The sequence below is a fragment of the Aquarana catesbeiana genome, linkage group LG12 (assembly GCF_042186555.1).
Source record: "Aquarana catesbeiana isolate 2022-GZ linkage group LG12, ASM4218655v1, whole genome shotgun sequence".
Taxonomy (NCBI): Eukaryota; Metazoa; Chordata; class Amphibia; order Anura; family Ranidae; genus Aquarana; species Aquarana catesbeiana.
In genome coordinates, this window is record NC_133335.1 from 25,890,458 (window position 1) to 25,913,646 (window position 23,189).

Sequence of the window (23,189 nt, forward strand, 5' to 3'; positions counted from 1 at the left end):
GCCGGATTGTGGCCAGTGGGAGTAGAAAAGGTCCCGGCGTCAGTGGGAAAAAATAATGCCCCATTGTTTGTTTCAGTTAGGGTAATTGCGCCCCAACGTTGATGTCATTGAGAGGAATTGTGCCCCATCATTGATGTCATTGGGCCCCATTGTTTGTGTCATTAGGAGAAATTGTGCCATATTGTTGGTGTCAGTGGGAGGAATCGTGCCATATTGTTGGTGTCGGTGGGAGGAATTGTGCCATATTGTTGGTGGCTGTGGGAGGAATTGTGCCATATTGTTGGTGGTGGTGGAAGGAATTTTACCATATTGTTGGTGTCAGTGGGAGGAATTGTGCCATATTGTTGGTGTCAGTGGGAGGAATTGTGCCATATTGTTGGTGTCGGTGGAAGGAATTGTGCCATATTGTTGGTGTCGGTGGGAGGAATTGTGCCATATTGTTGGTGGCTGTGGGAGGAATTGTGCCATATTGTTGGTGTCAGTGGGAGGAATCGTGCCATATTGTTGGTGGTGGTGGAAGGAATTTTACCATATTGTTGGTGTCAGTGGGAGGAATTGTGCCATATTGTTGGTGTCAGTGGGAGGAATTGTGCCCTATTATTGGTGTCGGTGGGTGGAATTGTGCCATATTGTTGGTGTCAGTTGGAGGAATGTTGCCCCATCGTTGGTGTCATGGCAGGAAATGTGCCCCCTTAATTGGTGTCAGTGGGGGAGAATTATGCCCCATTGTTAGTATCAGTGGATGAAATAGTGCCCCAAGGGCCGGATAAAAGCAAGCAAAGGACCAAATCTGGTCCCTGTGCCGCAGTTTGGAGACCACTGCTCTATGACAACTTGGTATTCTAGAGTGCCAAAGGCCATGGTAGGGATCCTTTCTTAGCCTCCTAATGTAAATTCTATTATAACCAACTCACTTTGCTACTCCTTTCCAGACAGAAAATTCTCTTGGCTGACTCTTTCCTGGATGGAATTCTCTTGATCGTCGTCAATAAAAATGACCTTGCCTTTGGTATAGGTTGGTGCCTCATCGGTGGGAGACTGAATATTGGGTGCTGAGGGTTGTCCTATTATATGGAGGTTTGGTGTCACCGGGAGTGGCAATGTTTTATTGATGCTCTGTGACTCTCAGGACGTGGCACAGTTCACCAACCAATGTCACCTGCTCTGTTTCTCTTGTATGTTTTTCCAAGATAAAAAAAAAAGCGGTCATGATTTATGTATGCCCGTCCCCGGAGACGTCTGACCCACTTCCACCTGCCATCGGCTCTGCCCCTCCGCCTGAACGCACACCACCTCTCGCAGATCCGTTACATCTTCTAATGCCGAACAATGTCAAAAGGATTAACGAAGGCTCATTACGATAAGCAAACAAAATGCATAGTCACTGTGTACCCTCCGCCGAATTTCATAGGTGACCTCTAATACTTTGTTTAGTTAAAGAGCGATTTTACGAAGCTTGGGCGTGATTCTTCCCTTTCATTTCACGCCAGAATAAAAGTGCTTCTATACTTAAAGCGGAGTTCCACCCAAAAGTGGAGCTTCTGCTTTTAAGCACTCCTCGCCCCCTTACATGCCACATTTTTTTTTGGGGGGGGGGGGGGGGGTACCTACTTTTTAGTGGGACTTCCTGTCCCATTTCCTTCTTCCTCTTCTCAGCCGCCTAAGCGAATCGCCTTCCCTGCCATCGATCTTCTGGGACACGTCACAGGTCCCAGAACATTGCCTGGCCAATAGCAGAGCACAGTGTGTGCCCGGCAGTGAAGCCGTAAGCTGTCACGGCCGGGTGCCCACAGTTGCTATGATGGCGCCGCGAAGAGGAGGGGGGAGAGGAGCGGGGCCTCAGGCGGCCGCATCGCTGGACCGTGGGACAGGTAAGTATCTGTTTTATTAAAAGTCAGCAGCTACACTTTTTGTAGCTGCTGACTTTTAATAAACGAAAAAATGGGTGGAACCCCGCGTTTAGGCTGATGTTTAATATGATTATATTTTGCCTCCTTTCCACCCTGATCAACATGCTAATAACATTTTTTAAATAGAACCTTTCTGTTTTCAGTCCTTAACTTATTTTAGTCTCAGTGATGTCAACGCTGGCTCAATGTGCTTCTCTATACAATGCAGGCAGATGTGCATTCCAGAAGCACATTTGTGAGGTCAGGCGCTGATGTTGGACGAAAAGGCCTGGCTGGCAGTCTCTGCTCTAATTCATCCCAAAGGTGCTCTATCGGGTTGAGCTCAGGACTCTGTGCAGGCCAGTCAAGTTCCTCCACCCCAAACTCACTCATCCATGGACCTTGCTTTGTGCACTGGTGCGCAGTCATGTTGGAACAGGAAGCGGCCATCCCCAAACTGTTCCCACAAAGTTGGGAGCATGAAATTGTCCAAAATGTCTTCCAAAAGGAACTTGACTGGCCTGCACAGAGACCTGACCTCAACCCAATAGAACATCTTTGGGATGAATTGGAGCGTAGACTCCGAGCCAACATCCGTGCCTGACCTCACAAATGCGCGTCTGGAAGAACGGTCAAACATTCCCATAGACGACACACTCCTATACCTTGTGGACAGCCTTCCCAGAAGAGTTGCAGCTGTTATAGCTGCAAAGGGTGGGCCAACCCATATTGAACCCTACGGAGGAAGACTGGGATGCCATTAAAGTGGTTGTAAACCCTTTACAACCACTTTTTGCTACAGGTAAGCCTATAATAAGGCTTACCTGTAGCTACACTGGATATCTCCTAGATATGCACGGTTTAGGCGATATCCCCTGTATTTGCATGTGCCGACGTCATCGGCACATGCGCACTGAAGCAATGGCACGTACGTGCGGTTGCTTCAGTGAGTGTGCCGTTACCGGCGGCTCCCACGTGCATGCGCAGGAGTGACGTCATCGCGGCTCCGGACAATCACAGCACCGAAGCCCGCGATACCCGGAAGTAACTCCGGGAGCGATGTTGGCCGCCGGAGCGATGAACGAGGACCGCTGCGGTAGCTTCGATCTCGGGTAAGTAATTCATAATGAGCTAGTATGCTATACATACTAGCTCATTATGCCTTTATCTTGCAGGGTTTTTTTTGGGTTTTTTTTTAGGCTTTACAGCTACTTTAAAGTTTATGTGCGTGTAAAGGCAGGTGTACCAATACTTTTGACAATATAGTGTATATGCCATGGGCGGCCCAAATTAAATTTATATCATTTTGTTCACACAAATAGAGCTTTCTTTTGGGTGGTATTTGATCTTCTTCTCTGCAGTTTTTTGATTTTTTGCACTATAAACAAAAAAAGACCAACGATTTAAAAAAAAAAAAAAAACTTTCTGCTATAAAACGTATCTTGCGCGCCCCCTCCCCGGAAGCTCTGGTCACATACCAGATATGTGATCCAGCGTAGAGGGCGCCGCCTTGCAGCAGTATATCTGCGTGGGGCAGTAGGCAAGCGGTTAAAATGTATGTACAGTCAAAACGTTCTTTGTCTTTTTAGTTTTGGACAACGTTGTGTACAGTGGCGGCTGGTGCTATATCTTTGGGGGGGGACACAAACAATCCACCTCCAACCCTGGACCGGATCAGCTGCAAACCCCCCCCCCCCCCGGTCAGACCAACCACCCTGGTTCGGTCGGTCAGTCACCAGGCCCGCACTTACCACATCTAGGTCACGGGCAGCACACTTCCTCCGGGTGGCGGGCAGCGGTTTCACCCTGCATCTCCTCCTCGGCGTCACGGCTTCTCTGTGTCTCCTGCTCCTCCTCAGTGGCCAATAGGATCACATCTCCTCTCGGCCAATCGGGTCTCAGGATCTGCTTCCTGTTTGGCCTGGGAGGAGAATCAGTGTTTCAATAGCATTATAATATTCATTCGCTATTGTCACAAAACTGGGTCGGCTCAGGGCGCAGTGCTCTGCACCCCGAGCCCGCCCTTTTTTGAAGCCAATTGGAGCCTCCAGCTCTAATCATGTGAAAAAAAAAACCCTAATTGGAATCCATGTGTCCAGTGCCCTGCATGTAGATTAGGGGGGCAGTGCCCCTGTGCTCTATATGGACGGGCCGCCACTGGTGGGGTATAATTTGGTCAAGTTTTTATTACCATCTGTATCCCAGTTGGGGAGATTCACCCTCTCCATTTTTTGTGGTGGCAATAGTCAAAAATGGGTATTCACCTGACTTTGGGGAAATTGTCAGGGCTGGGCTCAGCCCTTCCTTCTCTGAGCTGGCAGCTCAGCTGTCGGCCAATTGTCAGCTCCTATCTCTCCACAGTTACTCAGCTGTTGATGTTATCCTGCTCGTCAGTCCTGCCTACTTAAGCCGTCCAGCCCAGAGGATCTCTGCCTTCGTCTTGGTCAACATCACAGAGACGCTCTCCTGCATTCCTGTTAAAAGACTTGCTTGGCTGACATCACTTTTTGGCTCCAGATCCTGCTTGCTGTTTTAATACGCTCATCTCCGGCTCCCTGACGTTTGGCTTGTCTGACTATCCACTCCGGTTCCTGAACTCTGGCTATGTTGTGACTACGTTTGTTCTATTTACTTTTATTATTAAACAAGTGTGATTTAACTGTACTTCTGTCTCGGTCTGATTTCATGGTTTCTCACAGAAATATCTTCTCAAAACCTGTTGTGTCCCCACAACTGAAAGCAAAGGGAAGTCTCCCCAGTACAACAGAGACCACAAAAAGTTACTTTCCCTATGCTATTAAAAACTAAATAAAAAGTTTTGACTATTTATACCCCTAATTAAAATTTAATAAATTGTGATAGCATATGTACCAGCCATTTGTCTTTATATTAGATTCCCACCACCCCAGCACTCTGATGGAGAAGGAGGGCCAGTGTGTAGGTCATGGGAGTATAGTAGTAGCCTGATTATGCCGATATAATAATAATACATCAAATATGACACACGGGTTCAACTTAGGCCTTCCAATATAGTGCTAATGAAAAACAACACCCACAGAGAATTAAAAAGATCAAAAGTAGCATTTAACTAATGTTAGTTATAGATAACAGTCCCAATTCACAAAGCTTTAACACAAGGTTATTTATCTTTATTTTAACCAAGTGACGTCACCTGAAAAACACTGGAGTGTAGACCTATGCAAGATGTGACGCAGCTCAAACCAACCCGTTGCTTCAAATATGAATGTAACCGTGTATGGCCTCAGCCGGTGCTGCTCCGGCCACACCCACTAATGCATTTCGTTCCACCCACAGGGGTTTGACCTCTGTGAGCAAGCCCAGTGGGTGGGGTGAAACGTGTCAGTGGGTGTGGCCGGAGCAGCGCTGGCTGAGGTCATACGCAGTTAAATTCATACCGTATTTGAAGCACCGGGTCAGTTTGAGCGGCATACAGTATGTCTACACTTTTGGGCCGGCTGTTTGCTGCTGGAAGCAAAAACTCAGCAGTTTGCTGGTGTACTGCACTTTCTGAATTTTGGAGGCACTCTAGAAGCCTAATATAACGCTGAGCAGAGCGGTCAGCTAAGCAGTAAATATTAATATTATTCTGTCTGTAGACAGTCTGTGATTTCTATTTCTGGATGTATCGCTATCCAAGCTTATAATTTGATTCAAATATTATTTAGTATTGTCAGCCAGTCGAGTTCCTTTGCTGTGCACAGTGCTGCCATTCCATCATGTTTTATTTCGGCACTGTTTAGAGGAGCGGAGGGCACAGGGGTGACCTCATCAGTGCTCCTTCTCCTTTGGTCAATTAACAGGCTGTAATGGTCAGGTGACCACGGAAGCAGAAATTCAGTAGCCATTTATTCCTGCGATTGTCCATTGCACATACACTATATTACTCAAAGTATTGTGACGCCTGCCTTTACACGCACATGAACTTTAATGGCATCCCAGTTTTAATCCGTAGGGTTCAATATTGAGTTGGCCCACCCTTTGCAGCTATAACAGCTTCAACTCTTCTGGGAAGGCTGTCCACAAGGTCTAGGAGTGTGTCTATGGGAATGTTTGAACATTCTTCCAGAAGCGCATTTGTGAGGTCAGGCACTGATGTGGACGAGAAGGCCTGGCTCGTAGTCTCCGCTCTAATTCATCCCAACGGTGTTCTATTGGGATGAGGTCGGGACATAAGGTCAGCACAAACACGATGTTTGGGAATCACTAATCTATGGGAATGTAAGGCTGAAATGTACTTGCAGAGTTAAGGAACGTGTTGGGTCTCCATGTTTGGGTCAATGTCCTTGGCTTGGTATGTATGACAGCTATTTTATCTAAAAGAAATTCCCAAAACATGGCCTATTGGAGGTACTTAAGGGTTGGAAAACGCAAGGTCGAAATCTACTTGCAAAGCAAAAAAACTTGTTAGCTCTCCATGTTTAAGTCCATGTCCAATGGCTCTGTATATTTGATGGCTATTTTATCTAAGGAAAATTCCCAAAACATGGCATCTTGAGGTACTTGAAGACTGAGGTTGGGAGACATTAGTTTGGGGAAAAAAAGACTGAAATCTACTTTCAAAATAAAGAAACTGAAGCATTGATCTAAAGCACTTGTGCAAGGTGAAGGAACTCCAGAAAACTTGACCTGTTGGTTATACTTGAGGACTGAGCATGGGAATCACTCATCTATGGGAATGTAAGGCTGAAATGTACTTGCAGAATTAAGAAATATGTTTAGTCTCCATGTTTAGGTCAATGGCCATGGCTTGGTATTTATGATGGCTATTTTATCTAAGGAAAATTCCCAAAACCATGGCTTCTTGGGGGTACTTGAAGATTGAGGTTGGGAGCCATTGGCCTAGGAAAATGTAGGACTGAAATTTACCTGCAAAACAAATAAATATGTTAGGTCTACATGTTTTGGATCAATGTCCATGGCTTGGTATGTATAACAGCTACTTAATCTAAAGGAAATTCCCAAAACATGGCCTTTTGGAGGTACTTGAGGACTGACATTGGGAGCCATTGGCCTGGAAAACATAATACTGAAGTCTACTTGCAAAACAAAGAAACATGTCAGGTGGTCTCCATGTTTAGCTCAATGTCCATGGCTTGGTATTTATGACAGCTATTTTATCTAAAGGAAATTCCCAAAACATGGCCTCTTGGGGGTATTGGAGGAATAAGGATGGGATACACTGCCATAGGTGACATTCACTGTGCTGCCACTTGCAGCATATATATATTTTTTTATACATTCTTTATTTAGACCAGAAAGAGAGAGGGTGAAGATCCAGTCAGATATAATAAGGAACAACATGTTAGCACATTTTAATTCATTAGAACACCAGGGTAAAAATGTGAAACCTTGGCTTGCCTCAACCTACCAGCTTTTGCATAAAGACCAGGATTTCAGTGGAAGGGATTTCTTATCCATGTGTTGTCCTGGGTTGACTGTGACCATGGAAATGTCTTTGTTTTGTTTGTTCGCGTTACACGCTCAGTCTCCAGTGGAAATTGCAGCTTCACATTCTAATTCTGAATTGTGAAAATATATTCTAATTTATTTTCACAATAAAGTGTTAAACAGTTTCGCAGTTGTTGGAATAAAAACGTCTCCAGAGCTCACACCTCCTTCTCACAAGAGCCTGCTACGTCAATTCACAGAGTAGGCAGCCGTTCACAGCAATTAAGGCTTTGTTTACACTGCACTGGAACCTCCATGGCAAAGTACTGGTTAGACTACTCTTCCTGAAGAAGTGGTGATGGGGGTCCACCAAGAAAAGCCATAGGAGAAAATGGAGAGTAAAAAAGAATTTACTAAGAAACCTACAATCAGAGTAATGAAGGTATTTATACCAGGAGATCACCAACCCAAACACAGTGAATAGAAACCAAAAAGAGAGAAAATGGGTGGTCCAGGGTGGCCTTTCCGGTATGGATATAACGAACAAGATACGCCAAAATCTAAAATTCCAATAATTTTATTGTACAAAAAAAAAGTTTTTTGTACAATAAAATTTAAGGAATTTTATATTTTTATGTATCTTGTTAGTTATATCCATACCGGAAGGCCACCCTGGACCACCCATTTTCTCTCTTTTTGGTTTCTAGAAAATGGAGTACTGTGCTGCCATGGCCCCGTCAACTAGAATGGAAACCAGTTGGCTAACCACTGCCTTCCATCACCATAAACTGTAGTAGTGTGAAAGAAACCTTTTATAGAGACCCTGTCACCAATTAAAAAATGCAGATGAAAGCATAGAAAAAGCAACTATTTGCAATATGCCATTGAATGAAGGGGAATACTATAGTATGCATTAGGAAAAAAAAAACCTTCAGTCTTTACAACTACTTTAGGTTCTGACAAACACCTTTGAGTGCACCAATGTCACCCAAGGGCCCCAACGTCGGCTTGCAAAAGAATGGCTTTGAAGAATTGTGAACTGGTTCTTTTTCCCTCTATATTCTTATTCACTTATTTAGTTACCCTCAAATATTCAAAGTTCATTGGTGCCCTAGCTTTACCGCCACCAGTGTGCACCGCCAGCATAGCCATAATATTGGTAGTACCCACACAAGGCTGCTGATTGTCACACTATTTGGTGGGAAGGCTATTGTTTATGCTGACACAGTGACAGTTTGACATTCTCTGTCTGTATGTCTATTGTTGGCAGTTTGGCTTCAATTGGATACATCACATCACTGTTAAGCGACTTTGTTATATTTCTTTTTTTTTTTTTTCCTTTTTCTGAGTTTTCCTTGCTATGCGATAGTATACACATTTGCCCTGCTAACCTGTTTCATGTCTAATTTAAAGGCTTGACCCCTCGGCTTGTGAGTTGCTATTTGTGTGAGTATAACCTGGAGTGTGAGTGGGCTGAGGCCTTTAGTGGGGTTGAGGCAAGAACAGAACACCCAATGCTACCAGCAGCCCTTGTGGAGGTAGAGCTACATGTATTGCATTATTAAATGTGTTTTTTTTTTGTTTTTTTTTTAAATGCAAGCAGTGTAGGTATGCATCTCTGACTTGAGATCAGCCTCTTGCAGTCTTATGCAGTCTATGTACAGCAGGGCTTAGAGGGGTGGAAGGAGAACAAGCACTAGAAGCAAATCAGTTCATGTTCTGGCATGAGCAGGCTGATGGGGGGATGAAGCAGAGTGACAGAGAAATGAGCTCATCGCTGTGCTGCTTCTGTCCAGTCACAGGCTGGGGAGATCACCCTTTACAGCATCGCTCTGACTGGGAGAGGGAGGACCAACACTAGAGGCCAATCGGGCTCTGCTGTCAGGAATTATGTGGACAGAAGGCGAGAGCAGAGTGAGTAGAGTCGATGACTTATCCGAATGTTTCTATTATTTTGTTGTCCAATCAGCAGGCTGTGGGCAGGGAGGTAACCATATCCCTATAACAAAGTTGTGCCACCTTCCTGACTGCTGTTTGAGCTATGAATCATACAATTGGCTGGACAGAATTACAAAATCCTGATAACAGTTCACATGTGTATTCAGCTGCTTTCCTGGAGTCCAGCTTTAGGAATATTATAACTGAAGATGCTTTAGTGTTCGAGTTCACCTGCTGGTGGCACTGTGCTGCTCTGGGCTGTTTGCTGCAGCTCCAGTGTCCACCAGCGGGTGTCTCCCAAGAGCCAGCAGGCTGTAATAATCAGCCACACCTGGGTCCAGCCATTAGGTGGCTATTTAAGGCTCCTCCTCCCTTTCCCCGGCCCGTCACTATTCTGTTCACCCCTTGTTGTCCTCCTCTGCCTTGCTTCGGCTCCCTGCTTAGTACCTAGTTTGTCCTCCGCTACCTTGTACCTGCATTCCCTGTACCCTTGTCAGGACCTTGTATATAGTCATAGCTCCCAACTGTGCCTGATTTCAAGGGACTGTCCCTGATTTGGAGCCTCTATCCCTCTTTCCTCCTCATTTGTCCCTCATTTTGGTCTGATCTATATGCTTTTTATCTTTCAAAAAGTGTTTCCCAGTGCAAAACCTTTCATCCAATTTCTAAATTGCTGCATTTGTACATTTTAACAGCCAATATAAAGAAATAGTAGTGATTAAAAAAAAGCATATACTTTTTGTTTGCTCACAGTTTCTATGTTTAGCTACATGTCTGGTCTCCTTGCTGCAGATACCTGACATTTAGTGAAATTCTGAAATTCACCCACCGTTATCTTTTTCTTCCAGTCTCCTGTCACATTGAGACGCGGGCCCACGCTGAGGAGCGACTGCTGAAGAAGCTTTTTCTTGGGTACAACAAGTGGTCCCGTCCTGTGGCCAACATCTCCGATGCCGTTCTAGTGCGCTTTGGCCTGTCTATAGCCCAGCTCATCGATGTGGTAAGTAGCCCACCCAATCTATATAATATTCCTCAGCAAGGTGACCTAAAACAGAGCAGTGAAAGCCTGACAAGGGTAATACTTTACCAACTTAATTAGCATTTAATGCTTCTCAAAGTCCCACCAACAAAGCAGAGAAGGTCTACAATGGTACAATAAGTTAATAGAAATGTACAGAGTGGACTGAAACTGGTTCTATGTTTTGTTCATTACTTAAATAAATGATTCATAAAATGGGACAACACATCAATTTGAAACATGGAGTAGCTCAGCTGTGAGGAATGATGGAATGTACTTAACTGGATATATTCTCCCTTGAGGAGAGTCATTTAAAGTCTAGCTCAGGGTTTCTCAACCAGGGTTCCTCCAGAGGTTGCTTTATCAATGGGCATTTTCTGCCTCTCAGATAAGTTCCCACTGACACCATTGATCTTTTTAGCTATCTGTAAGGGGGTCATTTTTCACAATGACTATAAGGGCTAGTTTACACTTACTTCAAAACATGGCATTGGACGGGCTTCGTTCAAGCTCTCTGAACACCAGTCGAAGCCCCTGTCACTAAATAAAATGGTTAGCTTACAGTCCTGTTTACACCTTGCTTTTGCTTGGTGCTTCAATGGGGCTCCGATGAGCCTTTGGTGGGGCTTCGATGAGGCTTCAGTGGGGCTTCAAGTGAGCTTTGCCATAGAATTCTATGGAGGCTTTGAAGATGCTTTGAAGCACCACTAAAGCTAAATGGGGTATAATTGGGGCTCATTTACACTTTCTTCGGCTTCAAGACACATTAGCGGCTAGTTTACACTTGCTTCAAAACAAGGCTTTGGACACACTTCGTTAAGCTCTCTGAACACCAATCAAAGCCCCTGTCACTAAATAAAATGGTTAGCTTACAGTCCTGTTTACACCTTGCTTTTGCTTTGCTTTGCTTCGGCTTCCCTTCAAAAATTATACCCTATGTAGCTTTAGTCGTGCTTCAAAGTGTCCTCAAAGCCTCCATAGAAGTCTATGGCAAAGCTTACTTGAAGCCCCACCAAAGGCTCATCAAAACTCCACCGAAGCCTCATCAAAGCACCAAGCAAAAGCGAGGTGTAAACAGGACTGTAAGCTAACCATTTTATTTAGTGACAGGGGCTTTGACTGACATTCAGAGAGCTTTAACAAAGCGTGTCCAAAGCCATGTTTTGAAGCAAGTGTAAACTAGCCCTTAGTGTAAGGAATGTTCTTCTCACTGATCATCGCACTAATTCAAGGTTTCTCAACCAGGGCTCCATGAAATTCAAGGGTTCCTCCAGAGGTTACTAGGGGTTCCTTGAGCAATTTCTGCCTCTCAGATAAGTTCCCACTGACACCATTGATCTTTTTAACTATCTGTAAGGGGGTAATTCTTCCCAAAAACCACAAGTGTAAGGAGCATTCTTTCCACCGACCATCACACTAATATATCATGAGTTGTAGATATAGGAAATTTTAGCAGGGGTTCCCTGAGAGCGGAAGGTTATTTCAAGGGTTCCTCTGTATGGAAAAGGTTGTGATAGGCTGGTCTAGTTGGTTACATTCAACTGGACTTGTTCTGTAGCACTGAAGACGTTTTCAGCTTGTCCGTGCCACTTGGCCCTGCTACCAAGGCTTGGGGATCAGTGGAGGAACAAAAACAGTCTTTGGGGGAGATTGGTAGTCGGTGTGGTTGGAGAAGGAAAGACATAGGCGGTAAAGCACTTACCTTGCACTGTAGAGAGCGTCCTGCCTCCTACTGCTGCATGGACTGCGCACCTACTGTTGGGGAGCAGACCACTTGGCAGGATGATTTCTGTAAAGGGTTGAAGTTGGGTGCTGGAACACGTGGTCTAGTGCCCAATTACAGGATGCGGCCCAGATCCACGGGATGCCAGGATTGTGCTAAGATCCTGAGACAGTCCCGTGGAATCCGTGAAGGTTGGGGGGTATGCCTAGTCCCTTGAACAAGAACATAATTTATTTCAGTATTCAAATGCAGCTTACCAGTTAAGTTGATGGCTGCTTTTGTTTTCTTTTTTTTTGCATTGTCTGCAAGTACTAAAAAATACATGTTAATCTTGCCAGAAATCCACTTGGCACTTTCTGAGTAGACGTGCAGAACGGAAATATGTGTTTTAGATAGATTTATTATGTTACTAATTTTGTTTCGTTGATTCGTTTTGGAATTCATTTAGTTTAATTTAGTTTATTATTTTTCTAAAGAATTCCCTATTTCTATAAAGAGTCAAATTCGGATTGGTCAAAAAATGATCGGCCGACTCAAATTCTGTGTGAAGAATAGCTGGTTGTTAAGGAGTGGGCCGGAAAGCCAGCCGCCACGTCCTGAACAACTGATGACTCCTCAGCTGTCAGCAGGCTTCCACCGACAGCTGAAATGTAAATAAAGAATGCTGGCAATGAAAAATTCTGGGGAAAAAAAAGTGGGGGGCCTCCAATCCATACCAGGCCCTTAGGTTCTGGTATGCATTTTAAGCCTAGGGGAGCCCCCCTGCCCTAAAGCACCCCCCATGTTGATGGCATGTGGCCTGCTATGGTTCAGGAGGGGGGGGGACTCTCTAGTCCCCTCCCTTTCCTGACCTGCCAGGCTGCATGATCGGATAAGTATCTGGTATAGATTTTGGGGGGGACCAGCTGATAGGTTGTTAAGGACGCAGCAGCCAGCTTCGTGGCCCGTTCCTTAACAAGCAGCTATTCTTCACACAGAATTAAAATTGGTCGATTTGTTTTTCAACCGATCCAAATTCGAATCCCTCCAAAAATTTGGAATGGGTTAGGAAACCCATATACGAAAGGAAATTAAATGAGTTTTAACGAAATGTACTATTTCATTCGGAGATTCGGATACATCCAAATCTCCGAATAACCAAAAATTTGTCTTTATGTTGGGACCAAAACGCATTGCACATGTCTATTCCTGAGGCATTCGTAATCCAAATTAAGAGAGCAGCCTAAGGTGACAGCACTACGCCTCAATACATACAGTATTGTGAGTGAGCATTTCTCCATAGGACAGGAGGTGTCTTACCAGTAGGATCACCAGGGAAAAATTAAAGGAAAAACATTAAAAAAAAAGAAAACAAATGCAGCCAGCACATCTATGGACTGGTAAGCTATATCGTATAAATTTTTTGTCCTTGGGTTTACAATCGGTGTAATAGACTATCAAATGGGGCTTGCTGGCCTCCTTTCATTTTTTTTGCTGACTCCATCAATGTTGATAATTACGATGATCGCCTGTGATAATTCTAGTCTCACTAGAGATTCCTCGGCCTCTGCTTGATGCATAAATACATGTTAGGGCTCCTATGTGATTTTTTACTCTCCCTTGGGCTACAATTAGAAAGTATTTAGAATAATTAAAGTGCTTGTTTTCCCTAATTAGAAGCTTACCCAGAATTTCTACAATCCAAGGAGCTTTCTGGGAAATGAGATCACCAAGTGAAGTTTGGCTGGCTGATGCTAACTGTATACATTGGACGCATGTGTTCCTCATTATAACATTGGGGGGGGGGGGGTTCTTAAGTCCTCAGATATAACTGAGAACAATGTAACCAATTAGAGTGTTGCGCAGGAGAGAACAAGAAGTTGACAAGATTTCCGGCAGGATCAACAAGTTTTTGTTTTTTTTAAATTATTGAATAGATGTGTAGCCAGGTGCTTGGCAAAGAATGGAGATTGAGAGAGAGACACTGGCTGCAGCTGCAGTCCTGTGGTGCTGAACAGGATAGCAGATATATCAGCCAGAGGAGGGAGCTGCTGAGCAGGAAGAGTTCAACAGACTGAGTCAGGCAGCAATGCACTGTGGGAACTGTAGTCCAGAGGAGACCAACTTTACAGCAATCAAGAACTTTTGAGCTGCATTTCTCAGAGGGAGATTCCCAGGAGGAGGGGAAATAGCTGATTTTTCTCAGGCTGTACAGGTCACAGCTTCCTCTTGTCACGAGGGAGACCAGAGAGTGCACATCACTCTCTAGTGTGGACCGTCACTGCTGCATATTGGTTGCCTTTGCAGCTTCCAGAATGCTGAATCCAGGTATGCTGACAGCCAGAGTCACCTGGGTGCAGAGCAGAGTGTGGACTAATCTCTGTGTGTGACCGGGTGGTGAGCTGCAATATCGCTGGGACTGGTGAGCTGCTGCTGTGGGGATTTACTATCTGCTGATAAAGAAAGAGACTGAGCCCTTTAGGAACTGTCCATGCAGCCATCTAGTAGCCTTATTACTGCCTACAGACTTGACTGGGACTATTCTCATGTGTACCAATGGTACAACTGGGCCCCAACGCTAGCTGGCTGTAGAGTTTGAACTAAAGACTGTCTCTTTACAGCTGCTACACTAAGACCTTTACCAATTGCCTATGCTAAGAGGTAGCTTTCAGGGGATATTGCACCAAATCCTATACTTTCTTCTAGAGTGTACTCTAGACTAGTTATAGTATTATTATTCACATTGTAGTTAATGCTTATATGCACTGTTTATTGTTGACTTCGCTGATTCATGTGTTAATCCCAGTCTAGTGGTAAAAAATCTATTCTAAGCTACTTTAGCGTAGTGATTATACTGTATAGCAGACTGTGTCTGAACCTAATTTGTGTGTGTTTATTTATGCTCAAACCACCATTTATTCTAACCAGTACCAATACATTTACCACTAAACAGTCTTGTGTCTATTTCCTGATACTAATTTACAGTTGCGGTAAAGAAACAATTGAGTACTGTCCGTGATACTTTTTTTATATGCACTAACATACAATTTTTCAGGACAAGTTTTTTTAGGGTATGTCCCCTTCTTCAAAGTCCCAGCAGTACTAATTCATGAAAGTAGTTTGTACTTTTGTGAATTAGTACTGCTGGGACCTTGAAGAAGGGGACATACTCTGAAAAACTTGTCTTGAAAAAAGTGTATGTTAGTGCAAATAAAAAAGTATCACAGACAGTAATCAATTGTTTCTTTTGCAAGCAAGCTGGTGCTCAATATTTTTTGGGGGGGTCGGCACAAACTAACACCCCCCCCCCCCCCCCCCATGGGAGATGGACAGCGGCAAGTCCTAAGACTCCCTGGGCAATAGGGGCTTCCTTTTTGGTTGGGAGGGAGGAGAATATTAATTCGCTATTGTCACACAAGTGACACCCTTTTTTTGAAACCTATTAGAGCCTCTGGCTCTAATCACGTGCTTCAAAAAAAAAACCCAATTGTAATCCATGCATCTGGTGCCCTGCATGTAGATTGGGGGGCCGGACGCATGGATGGGGGAGCGGTGCCCCTGTGCCTCTTGCAGACGGACCGCCATTAGTTGCAAGTGCACTTGCGGCCACAATCGCCTCAAGCTGTTGAGTTAAAGATATCCACATTTGTGTATCTACAAGTGCATGCAGTAACTTTCACTCAACCAGGTGTGCCAGAGAGGCTGAGGGTGTTCTTGGAGTGGAGGCGTGGAACAGAGAACACAAATTACCAAGCAGCAGAGGAATGGAGAGATAAAGACAGAGAGTTCTAGAGAGGGATGGAGAGATATAGATGGAGTGAGGGATGGGGAGATATAGACTGAGGTGGAACGGAGAAGTGTAGATGAAAACGGATGGAGAGCTATAAAGAGGGATGGAGAGATATAGCCAGAGATGGGATGGAGAGATATAGAGAGGGATGGAGAGATATAGACAGAGATGGGATGGAAAGATATAGACTGAGAGATATAAGGAGGGATAGAGCGATAAAGACGAAGACCCATAGAGATGGATGGAGAGCTATAGAGAGAATGAGGGATGGGGAGATACAAAACAAGATATATAGATGGGCAGATATAGAGAGGGATGGGGAGATATAGACTGAGATATATAGAGAGGGATGAAGAGTTAAAGACCTATAGAGAGGGATGAAGAGATATAGAGGAAGTGAAGAATGAGGTGAAACAGACCAAGGTGGAATGGAGAGAAATAGATGAAGAAGGTTGGAGAGACATAGACAGAGATGGGATGGAGAGATATAGACTGAGAGATATAGAGAGGGATGGAGAGATAGGTTGGGGAGATATAGATGGAGAGATATACAGTATAGAGAGAGATATAGAGATGGGATGGAGAGATATAGACAGAGATATGGAGAGATAGGTTGGAGAGAGAGATGGGGAGATATAGATGGAGAGATATTGTCTAGAGAGGGATGGGGAGATAGAGACAAAGACCTATAGAGAGGAATGTAGAGATATACATGTAGATGAAGTGAGGGATGGGGAGATCTAGACCTAGGTGGGATGGAGAGATACGGAGAGGGTTGGAGAGATATAGACTGAGAGATATAGACTGAGAGATATAGAGAAGGATTTAGAGATAGGTTGGAGAAGAGGGATGGAGAGATGTAGCTGGAAAGAGGGCTAGGGAGATATACATGGAGAGCTTTAGAGAGGGATGGAGGGATATAGACTGAGATGGGATGGAGAGATAGAAACTGAGGGAGGGATGGAGAGATGGAGATGAAGACCTATAATGAGGGATGGGGAGATAAAGACTGAGGTGGAACGGAGAAGTGTAGATGGAGAAGAATGGAAAGATGTAGCCAGAGGGAAGGATGGAGGGATATAAACTTGGAAAGAGGAATGGCGTCATATAGATAGAGATATAGATGGAGAGATATGGGTGGAGTGATGGTCTATATCTCCCCATCTTTCTCTCCATCCCTCTCTATATCTCTCCATCCTTCACCATATATAGAGATATAGATGGAGAAAGGGATGATGAGAGATACTGTAAATGGAGAGATACAGATGGAGAGAGCAATGGCGAGATATAGACAGAGAGAGTGATGGAGATATATAGATGGAGAGAGGGATGAAGAGATAATGATGGAGATATATAGATGGAGAGAGGGCTGAAGATATATAGATGGAGAGAGGGATGAAGAGATAATGATGGAGATATATAGATGGAGAATGATGGAGATATATAGATGGAGAGAGTGATGAAGATATATAGATGGAGAGAGGGGTGAAGAGATAATGATGGAGATATATAGATGGAGAGAGTGATGAAGATATATAGATGGAGAGAGGGATGAAGATGTATAGATGGAGAGAGGGATGAAGAGATAATGATGGAGATATATAGATGGAGAATGATGGAGATATATAGATGGAGAGAGGGATGAAGATATATAGATGGAGAGAGGGATGAAGATATATAGATGGAGAGAGGGATGAAGAGATAATGATGGAGATATATAGATGGAGAGAGTGATGAAGATATATAGATGGAGAGAGGGATGAAGATGTATAGATGGAGAGAGGGATGAAGAGATAATGATGGAGATATATAGATGGAGAATGATGGAGATATATAGATGGAGAGAGTGATGAAGATATATAGATGGAGAGAGGGGTGAAGAGATAATGATGGAGATATATAGATGGAGAGAGTGATGAAGATATATAGATGGAGAGAGTGATGAAGATATATAGATGGAGAGAGTGATGAAGATATATAGATGGAGAGAGGGGTGAAGAGATAATGATGGAGATATATAGATGGAGAGAGGGATGAAGATATATAGATGGAGAGAGGGATGAAGATATATAGATGGAGAGAGGGATGAAGAGATAATGATGGAGATATATAGATGGAGAGAGGCATGAAGATATATAGATGGAGAGAGTGATGGAGATATATAGATGGAGAGAGTGATGGAGATCTATAGATGGAGAGAGGGATGGAGATATATAGATGGAGAGAGTGATGGAGATCTATAGATGGAGAGAGGGATGGAGATATATAGATGGAGAGAGGGATGAAGAGATAATGATGAAGATATATAGATGGAGAGAGGGGTGAAGAGATAATGATGGAGATATATAGATGGAGAGAGTGATGAAGATATATAGATGGAGAGAGTGATGGAGATATATAGATGGAGAGAGGGGTGAAGAGATAATGATGGAGATATATAGATGGAGAGAGGGATGAAGAGATAATGATGGAGATATATAGATGGAGAGAGTGATGAAGATATATAGATGGAGAGAGTGATGGAGATATATAGATGGAGAGAGGGATGAAGAGATAATGATGGAGATATATAGATGGAGAGAGTGATGAAGATATATAGATGGAGAGAGTGATGAAGATATATAGATGGAGAGAGGGATGAAGATATATAGATGGAGAGAGGGATGAAGAGATAATGATGGAGATATATAGATGGAGAGAGGGCTGAAGAGATAATGATGAAGATATATAGATGGAGAGAGGGGTGAAGAGATAATGATGGAGATATATAGATGGAGAGAGTGATGAAGATATATAGATGGAGAGAGGGATGAAGAGATAATGATGGAGATATATAGATGGAGAGAGGGCTGAAGAGATAATGATGAAGATATATAGATGGAGAGAGGGGTGAAGAGATAATGATGGAGATATATAGATGGAGAGAGTGATGAAGATATATAGATGGAGAGAGGGATGAAGAGATAATGATGGAGATATATAGATGGAGAGAGGGCTGAAGAGATAATGATGAAGATATATAGATGGAGAGAGGGGTGAAGAGATAATGATGGAGATATATAGATGGAGAGAGTGATGAAGATATATAGATGGAGAGAGTGATGGAGATATATAGATGGAGAGAGGGGTGAAGAGATAATGATGGAGATATATAGATGGAGAGAGGGATGAAGAGATAATGATGGAGATATATAGATGGAGAGAGTGATGAAGATATATAGATGGAGAGAGTGATGGAGATATATAGATGGAGAGAGGGGTGAAGAGATAATGATGGAGATATATAGATGGAGAGAGGGATGAAGAGATAATGATGGAGATATATAGATGGAGAGAGTGATGAAGATATATAGATGGAGAGAGTGATGGAGATATATAGATGGAGAGAGGGATGAAGAGATAATGATGGAGATATATAGATGGAGAGAGTGATGAAGATATATAGATGGAGAGAGTGATGGAGATCTATAGATGGAGAGAGGGGTGAAGAGATAATGATGGAGATCTATAGATGGAGAGAGGTAGTTGGGGAGATCTGAGCACATTCTATCTGCTGTATATGGGCACAAGAATACAGTAACTGCACCTTTTACACCGCACTGTCATAGCAACCAGAATTGCGTGCCCCTCCCCCTTTTTTGTGTGTAAACCATAATAGTGGTGTTTAGTGGTGGCAAATCATCTCAATTATTTACAGCACTGGAGATGAGTTGCTAATGGCGTTCTCGCCGTCGCTTTTGCTCTCTCTCTCCATTATACGGCTCTTCCGGATAATCAATTCTTTTTGGGCGGCCTTGGCATACGGAGAATGGGCTCAGCATTATTGTATGCTGTGCGTTATCCTGGCACGGCAGCTGTTGTGTTCTCCAAGTGTTTTTATGTAGCAGGTGGTGCCTTGGCAGGGAGGGGAGGATGGCACCAGGCCGGGGTGGGCAGAAGATGTATAGGGAGACTTTCTGGCAGAGATGAGTCGGGGGGGGGGTGGAGGAGGGGGTCCTCGCTCAATGAATCTCGCTGATGACAGTTCAGAATCTCCGCAGTCTTCAAAAAAATGTTTCTATTTGCTCTGAGCTGCCTGCGGCTGACCAGCAAGGACCACATGCCCCAGCTTGGTTGGATTTAAGTGCACTTGTCATTTTGTTTAGGGCTGAAACCCAGGCCGGATTAAATAAATACTACTAATACTACAACCCCTGTTTTGCACAGCACTGTCTGAGCATGCATACATGAGGAGAGAGCAGAGGGATGACCTCATCAGTACTCTGCAGTCCCTTCACTGTCCAATCACAGGCTGGGGCAGATCTTGGACCAGGCTTTATTACTTAGGGGTAGCAGAGGAAAGTGAAGTCAGAACAGACGGAAAAATAGGTGCTAATCTCAGGTGACAAAGTTTCACATGCGTTGTTGTCACCCAATGGGTACAGAATGAGCAGTTGCTGCAGACATCTTGAATTGAAACTGAACTCAGAGTGAAGATTTTCTGTGCTTTGGGGAGTATCCACAAATGACAATTGTGCTGACGCTGTCGCCTAAAAAAAAAAATCGATCTTTTTGTCTTGCATTCCTCCTGAAAAATAGCAGGGTATGTGCATGTACATTCACCGGCCACTTTATAAGTTACACCTGTTCAATTGCTTAGTAACACAAATTGCTAATCAGCCAATCACATGGCAGCAACTCAATGCATTTAGGTATCTAGACGTTGTGAAGACGACTTGACGAAGTTCAAACTGAGCATCAGAATGAGGAAGAAAGGGGATTTAAGTAACTTTGAACGTGGCATGGTTGTTGGTGTAAGCATTTAAAAAAAATGCTGATCTACTGGGAATTTTACGCACAACCATATCTAGGCTTTACAGTGAATGATACGAAAAAGAGAAAATATCCAGTGAGCCGTAGTTGTGTGGAGGAAAAAGCCTTGGTGATGTCAAGGGAGAATGGGTAGACTGGTTCCAGATGATAAAAAGGCAACAGTAACTCAAATAACAACTCGTTACAACCAAGGTATGCAGAATACCATCTCAAGGTACAACATGTTGAAACTTGAAGCAAATGGGCTACAGCAGCAGAAGACCACACCGGGTGCCACTCCTGTCAGCTAAGAACAGGAATCTGAGGCTACAATTTGCACAGGATCGCCAAAATTGGACAACAAAAGATTGGAAAAACGTTGCCTGGTCTGATGAATCTCGATTTCAGCTGTGACATTCAGATGGTCGGGTCAGAATTTGGTGTAAACATGAAAGCATGGATCCATCCTGCCTTGTATCAATAGTTCAGGCTGGTGGTGTAATGGTGGGGGGGATATTTTCTTGGCACACTTTGGACCCCTTAGTACCAATTGAGCATCATTTAAACTCCACGGCCTACCTGAGTAATGTTGCTGACCATGTCCATCCCTTTATGACTACAGTGTCCCCATCTTCTGATGGCTCCTTCCAGCAGGATAATGCACCATGTCACAAAAGCTCCAATCATCTCACCAATGGACAATGAGGTCCCTGTACTCCAATGGTCTCCACAGTCACCAGATCTCATCCAATAGAGCACCTTTGGGACGTGGTGGAATGGGAGATTCGCATCATGAATGTGCAGCCGACAAATCTGCAGCAACTGCGTGGTGCTATCATATCACTATGAACCAAAATCTCGGAGGAATGTTTACAACACCTTGTTGAATCTATGCCAGGAAGAAGAAGCAAAAAGGGGGTTCAAACCCAGTACTAGCAAGGTGTACCTATTAAAGTGGCCGGTGAGTATATACTGTATACACAGTGTGAGATCGAAGGCACTGCTGTCTCTGACCGAGGAGATCTGGTCTATGTCACTACTGTGCTGCTCGCTGTTTTCCTTGCTGGAGGCTCTGACATGAGGAAGCAAAACCCTGCCTCTACCAAGATGGCCGCCTCCACACCAATACTGATGAGTAGTCCTTTGTCGTCTGCCTTTTTTGGGCACAAATTCCAGGATTCAGTTAGTTTTCCACTTTCAGTATTTTTTTTATTATTCACGTAACAAGACAATGTCATAGAAAGTACATTCAATGAACAATAAAGTTTATAAATGTGAAATTAAGCATAAGCATCTGAATCTCCTTCCATCAGGATATGCAGAAATACAACTCAAAACATTAAACTGAGACATTTTGGCATAAAATATATTGCAGTTAGTTTTCAATGCTCTGTACACACAGGTGGCTGATGCCGAATACAGTTGTGCTCATAAGTTTACATACCCTGGCAGAATTTGATTTCTTGGCCATTTTTCAGAGAATATGAATGATAACACAAAAACTGTTCTTTCACTCATGGTTAGTGTTTGACTGAAGCCATTTATTATCAATCAACTGTGTTTACTCTTTTTAAATCGTAATGACAACAGAAACTACCCAAATGACCCTGATCAAAAGTTTACATACCCCAGTTCTTAATACCGTGTATTGCCCCCTTTAACATCAATGACAGCTTGAAGTCTTTTGTGGTATTTGTGGATGAGGCTCTTTATCTTCTCAGATGGTAAAGCTGCCCATTCCTCTTGGCAAAAAGCCTCCAGTTTCTGTAAATTCTTGGGCTGTCTTGCATGAACTGCACGTTTGAGATCTCCCCAGAGTGGCTCAATGATATTGAGGTCAGGAGACGGAGATGACCACTCCAGAACCTTCACTTTATTCTGCTGTAGCCAATGACAGCTCGACTTGGCCTTGTGTTTTGGATCATTGTCATGTTGGAATGTCCAAGTACGTCCCATGAGCAGCTTCCTGGCTGATGAATGCAAATGTTCCTGCAGTATTTTTTGATAACATACTGCATTCATCTTGCCATCAATTTTGACCAAATTTCCTCCTGTGCCTTTGTAGCTCACAAATCCCCAAAACATCAGTGATCCACCTCCGTGTTTCACAGTAGGAATTATGTACCTTTCATCATAGGCCTTGTTGACTCCTCTCCAAATGTAGTGTTTATGGTTGTGGCCAAAAAGCTAAATTTTGGTCTCATCACTCCAAATGACTTTGTGCCAGAAGGTTTGAGGCTCGTCTCTATGCTGTTTGGTGTATTATAAGTGGGATACTTTGTGGCATTTGCGTAGTAATGGCTTTCTTCTGGCGACTCGACCATGCTGCCCATCTTTCTTCAAGTGCCTCCTTATTGTTCATCTTGAAACAGCCACACCACATGTTTTCAGAGAGTCCTGTATTTCACCTGAAGTTATTTGTGGGTTTTTCTTTGCATTCCAAACAATTTTCCTGGCAGTTGTGGCTGAAATTTTAGTTGGTCTACCTGACCGTGGTTTGGTTTCAACAGAACCCCTCATTTTCCAATTCTTGATTAGATTTTGAACACTGCTGATTGGCATTCTCAATTCCTTGGATATCTTTTTATATCCCTTTCCTGTTTTATACAGTTCAACTACCTTTTCCCGCAGATCCTTTGACCAATTCTTTTG

The 23,189-nt window shown here is 43.6% G+C and overlaps 1 protein-coding gene across 1 annotated transcript in view; it reads left to right on the top strand.

Moving 5' to 3' along the window:
• The first annotated feature begins 10,104 nt into the window (after nt 1-10,104).
• The window catches only part of CHRNA4 (cholinergic receptor nicotinic alpha 4 subunit), a 50,169-nt gene continuing 37,084 nt past the window's right edge, over nt 10,105-23,189 (top strand). Inside the window, exon 1 of the mRNA XM_073607446.1 lies at nt 10,105-10,236. The gene's annotated coding sequence lies outside the window, so the exon portion shown is untranslated. The remainder of the gene's footprint in view (nt 10,237-23,189) is intronic.